This window comes from Hyposmocoma kahamanoa, unplaced genomic scaffold (genome assembly GCF_003589595.1).
Source record: "Hyposmocoma kahamanoa isolate Upper Pololo Valley unplaced genomic scaffold, ASM358959v1 134, whole genome shotgun sequence".
Classification (NCBI taxonomy): Eukaryota; Metazoa; Arthropoda; class Insecta; order Lepidoptera; family Cosmopterigidae; genus Hyposmocoma; species Hyposmocoma kahamanoa.
The window spans coordinates 685,698-691,926 of NW_020653477.1; the positions used below are offsets into that span (position 1 = coordinate 685,698).

At 33.4% G+C, this 6,229-nt stretch overlaps 1 protein-coding gene across 2 annotated transcripts in view; it reads left to right on the forward strand.

Moving 5' to 3' along the window:
- Positions 1-6,229, forward strand: part of LOC113240343 — a 24,647-nt gene that overhangs the window by 11,025 nt on the left and 7,393 nt on the right. The window lies entirely within an intron of this gene.

Sequence of the window (6,229 nt, forward strand, 5' to 3'; positions counted from 1 at the left end):
GTACGGGCTTGGTCAATATCAAGCGAGTCCAGGATCGGGTTTTTGTGTTGCGAATGGCGATATTAGTTGTTTAGTTTTCTTTTGCTACCGACAAAAAAAAATGATAGGAGACGATAACATACATATCATTGTTGTGTAAATTTTATACTCGTGCTTAAAATAAGTTACTTTGTATTATTTATAAGAGGATTGTGCAACACCCAGACAAACCAAAATAGGTTTAGGGGTGTAAAGAAATCATTGTATGTAATATTTTTAAAGTTTATAGAAATAAATAAATAAAATAATGAAATCATCTCATATAGTATTCATGTAGTCAAAATCAACTTTATGGTCCTTAATAGTGCGACGCGGATTACCTACGCGGACGTCTGCAACAGACGTTAAAACGTATTATGCCTAGCAACGCGAGTGCGAAGAGAAAAAAAACAATGGAACTGCCTTAAGCCTCTATTATTATCAGAACCTGTCTCCAAAACCGCACATTCTTAATTTGAAACACTACAAAATCTTGACATATTGATTGGTCGTAGTTTCAAATTTAAAACGAAATAACAAATTTTGAATTGTTAATTTAAACTTTACCCTGTTGGCATATCGTTAAAAGTGCAATGCCATTAATACCTATTATTGCAAGTTACGACGTTGTGATATTATATTGAAATTTCAATCAATGTGCTGCCATCTAGCGGTTAATTGCTGATAGACGACGAATTGGAGTTATTAATTTCGTTCTCCAAAAAATTTTTCTACGATTTTAGAGAGTTTGCACGAAAGAATGACACAACCGTACCATACAAAGCGAAAATGGCAGACTGAACTCAAATAGGTCTTTCGAGACCTATAGTTTAGCCACTTCTACTGTATTTATTGTTCTGTGGTTAAGAGGGAGCAGAGGAAAAATTCCTAATCTTCGATTTGATTTTAGAGGGGTAAATCCACTTTAAAGTTAAAAATAAAATATTGTACAAGTAACTACACGATATATTCAAGCACAGACGTTAATCAGAATCATAAAACAATAAAGTTTCCTCGACAGATAAAAATCACGAAAACACATCTAATTTTCACGTTTTTCGATTTATTCTCGAAATGCTACGGGTTATTAGGACAAAAATCAGATAATTATACCTATGCATGATCGACTACTGTCGTTACGGATTTTTTGAAATCCCTTTAGTTTAGGACATTTTTAATGCGCAAAAGACAACATCTCCTGTCGCATGTCACGGGAACTTCAAGCATATATTTTTTTCACAAATTAGTCACTATCGCTCCGTTGAGACGAGAGGATATTGACAAAATTTGCGACTGAGTGTTTAATCGTCATCGTAAATTATCAATATTGATGACTAATTGACGGAGGTATGTTGAACGGTAAAATAAAAAATATTATTTTCATGTGCATAAGCGCACTTAGAACTTATGAATTTTGATTTCATCAGTAATAGGGTTGAAAATTCACTGGTATAAAAGTGAAGGTCGTGCAGACGATTTTAGTAAGTTAGTTTATTCGCGGGCTACTCGATTGATATGACGATACCATTTGTTCTACGTTACATGTTATAAATATATAATATTTGTAAAAATGACGGTATGATTTTGATCTAATTGATTGTTAGGTTACCTCTGCAAAACACACATACAAAGTCCAGAAAGGACTTATTACAGACGGAGAATAAATAGTTCATATCGTTGTTTTTTTTTTTACGAGAACTGATTTTGATATTGAACAAAATAATTACACATACTTAATGGTAGGTATATTACATTAGAGCAAAAGAAATTTAAATTAAATAAATAAAATTTTAAATTTAAAGAAATTTAACACATTGGTAACACAATTATTGTTTTGGTTTTTGTCTTTGACTCGACAAGAAGAAGATTAGAGTAATTTGCTTATTTTCTATTTACCAAACAAATACGACTATAATAGGTACCGTACCGTTTAAGGGTCGACGATAAGCGCGCGAAAATCCCTTTTGATAAAAATTAATGCTAGATGTTTTAGATTGTTTTTAAATTGTGTGCATGTACAAACAAAATATTATCAAATCATATTTTTTATTTCAAACACCATATTTAATAAGATAATCTCAAAAAACTGTTTCTCGTGGAAAGATTTTTTATCCTTGTACATGCTCAAATAGCGAGAACAATAGCAATTATAGATAACATTAACTAATACTAATATCTGTCCTGTCTTTGTTCTCCCTTATAATAAATTTTTGTACAAATGCGAATAAAAACTGATAAGCTTTTGCTTATACATGAAAATGCGTTATTTGTCCCTATTTTGCCAGAGTAAAATCAAAAGTCAATATTTGACATGTTAGCCACTGATATAGAAATCAAAACATAGTTTATGTTCCCAATATAAAGAATATTCTACGATGTTCCCCTTCTCATTTCCTAGTAATTTTTAAATTGAAAATAATTTTATGACACAAAATGTTTCTAAACAGTTTTGTAAATTGTTCAACCCAAAAGGGTATTATTCAATTATAATTTATTAGTCAGAATACAAAGGAACCTGTTAATAAACGAACGTGGAAAAAATGGTTTGTGGTCTATGAGATGTCATTGTGAGTGTTTACATTTTTGGACTTCGACTACGTCTCAGAGTTTAGTCGATCGACTTTGTATTTTCAACGTAACCCATCACAAACTTTTTTCCGTCAGATTTATCAACCCTTAATATGTATGCCGATTCATCATAGCTACCCTCCTACCCAAACTACCATATCCTTTCTTATCCAAATTCCGTACCTCTTCTATAATCTGTAATTCTGCTTTCCCAACCCTTTCATTGGCTAAATGCGAAGGCAAAGCCATTAATATTAAAAAAAACTTCATCGTGTGAAGTTATAAAAATAAGTATTAATAATATTTGTTACTAAATTTCCTCTAACTTTGATTTAACAATGGTTTAAAACTATGATAATTGAATTATGTTAATTAGTGTTTAGAAAAATATAATTTGTTAGACGCTGTTACAAATTTACGTCGTCCTAATTTTGCCGGCCTGTCTTTCTAATCAGGCTAAATTGTACCACATGGACCAATAACTCAAGAGGATTGTTAATCGCGATACAAGATGGTGTGGTCGGGTATTTAATACCTATTGGTACACCTGCAGCTTGATTTTGATTGCCCCCTCCGATCGGAAACTGCGTCTTTTCCGAGTCGAGCTACCAAATAGCTATTTTTGTAATTAATTTGTTTTATCGAGTTCTTAGGTTTTCGCGATTGTTACACATAGGAAATGAAACTATTTTTCCGGATTTAAATCGCGTATCGGTTGACTGAGGTGGTACAGACTGTACCACCTCAGTCAACCGTGACCATGGGACCTGTAAAGGGCCCGAAACGTCGGTTTGTTTGAAAAAACAAATATACGCGATTTAAATCCGGAAAAATAGTTTCATTTCCTATAATTTGTTTTACATTGACAAGCTGCAATTTATCAAAGCTGCCTTAATTTCCAGTGATAATCTTCTTAATTAATCTTATTGCACAGATTTTTATGGATAGTGCCGGCTATTATTTTATTTTATTTAGGATTAGCGCCATGTATTATATTAGGAAGCGTTAATTTATATATTAGTTCATCTTTTGACACGCATATTTAATTTGTCAAAGTTCAGAAAATAATTTTAACTCCTGATCAATGTTTGAATAATATTATAAGGAAAAAACTGATTATTTATATTTTATGTTAAAGAGGTATTAATTGATATACACGGCCATTTAAATAATATAAAACTACTCCCAGGCTATTAATCAGCGCCATCTGGATATAAAACAGAATTTTGACTTTGTCAGAGCTACGATCTGTAGTATGGACGTTGAAAAATATTAAGTTAGCGAGTCATCACACTTATCCACACGGATTCGCATTAAGTCAGTCAGAAAAATCTTCATGTCCACGTAATAAGAGCGAAGATGACGCTGTGCGTTTCGTTCGGCAAACCGAGCGTAAGCAAAACGCGCGACGTCTATTTTCGCTCTTATTGCAAGGACATGAAGGTTTTTCTGCTTAATGCGAATACTAACAAATATTATTAAAAGCGTACGAAAAAGTTAGAAAAAGATTCCTGAAGATTCCAATAAAAACTTTTTTTTTATTGGATTTTATTGATTTGGTTTCTTCCGGTGCTTAGTCGGAAGGTATTCAAGCACTTGGTTAGTAATAATTTTTTTCTCAAATGAAAAAAATTCACATGGTTTAAATTAAACACGGCACGGTTTTCATCGAGCGCGGCGGTGCAAAAACCCGTTATTGCAATTTGTATGTCCAACCAAACGGGACGCGTCGGGACGACCCATTTTAGATAGCGTGTACTAAATTGTACAATCACCAAAAAGGCCTCTAGGATAAGCGTATCCATCCGCCTTGTGGCATACAAAGTTTAACAATTTTTACGTAGATGTTCATGCAATCATTTGTACAATACACTTGTGATCAATCACAAATAATCAAACAATCATCATCATCAACCAATTTACTCGTCCAAATGCTGGGCACGGTTCTCCTTTCAGGCAAGGGGTTAGGCCATAGTCCACCACGCTGGCCCAATGCGGGTTGGGGGGACCAGACGTTTTTCAAGGGTTGTGAACCTTTTTCGAGGTGCAGATTTCTTTACAGTGTATTCCTTCGCCGAAAACTTATGGTAAATTTCATATGAAGTTTCGCACATAAATTCCGAAAAACTAGCCCACCTAACTTAGGCTTCTGTTTGAGGGGCGGTATGTCAAACAATTAGGCTACCCCGGATTTTTAAAACAATTATAGATTATTGTAATAATAAGTTTCATAACTAGCCTATCTAGTTTAAAAAAGATAATCTCAGTACAGAGTACTACAAAAACCGACCCCAAAAGTACGTGGAATTACATATAATTACCAAGTTTTATTGAAATCGGTTACCGGAAAGAGCGCAAACCCGGATTCATCCTCTAGTTCGCCACTATTCGGGACTTAACCCAGGAGATAATAAAAATTCGTTGTCACTGCTGAAAGTGTATTGAGAGAGAAAAACGCCTTGAATTGGAGAACAGCAAAATCAACCGTTAAAATAATTAATACTTATAATAAAATTTAGGCACTATTTATAAAAGTGTATCTTCATGCGCGAACAGCTTCCCTTAGAAGTGGATGATTTTCTTCAAAATTAAATGGAACCACTATGGAGGTACCCTCTTTCCAACAAAAAAATAATCATGAAAATAGGTTCACAGATACCGGAGTTATCGAGTAACATACATACAAAAAAAACATACAGTTGAATTAAGAACCTCCTCCTTTTTTGAAGTCGGTTAAAAATTAAAAACAAATGTCTTCTATGAAAAAAATCTTTTTAGAAATCTCCAATAAAATAGAATGTCATATAATTAGGCTAATTAAATAATGATATCTTAAATTCTACGCATTATTGCAATTCCTAATTTCACTCGGATGTTAATTAGTAGCAATTCGAGGCACAGGCGTTTTTACTTTATTTGCTACTAAATTCAATTAGAATTAAGCACTCGATTCGCTTAATACGAGGTCCACACGACTGTACTCGATAATCGACAAATTGAGGTCTTCATGGATTGAGACTTGACATCTTATCATCTTACAATTACGAGTCAGAATAAGGTATTATAATATTGATTGTAGATTTTTCTAAAACGAGCCGAGAATTAAACTGCCGAAAGTATCAAAATATTTCGAATTGGTAATTGTCTATTCTCTTCATTGACTTACAAATAAATGGACGACGGGTCTAATACAAAAACCACGAAAAAAATGTCCCAAGTCAACCTATTCGAAATTTAAATTGTTATGTCATCGCAGTATCGCGCTGTCCGTAGAACAAATGAAGACTAAAGCGGAGTGTCGCGCTCTGTATACGATTTTAGCGCCTTACAAGTGCGGACACTTTTTAGCGCGGACCCGACGTCCATATAATTGTAAGTCAATGATTCTCTTAATAAAAATATTGATCTCTTTTAATCGGCATTGTAAGCGGATCCCAATTTTGTGGATACTTTTTCTTGAATGTCTTCTTTAATTTTTCTCATTCAAAACAATTTATTTCAAATCAAACTATGACGAGTGATTTGTAGTATGTATAGTTTCATTTTTCATTTAAATAGTACAAAATTTCGTTTTTCGTTATTCTGTACACGTAACTGCACGCGATGGTACATTGACCGCATTGTAGATTGCAACGGAATGCTT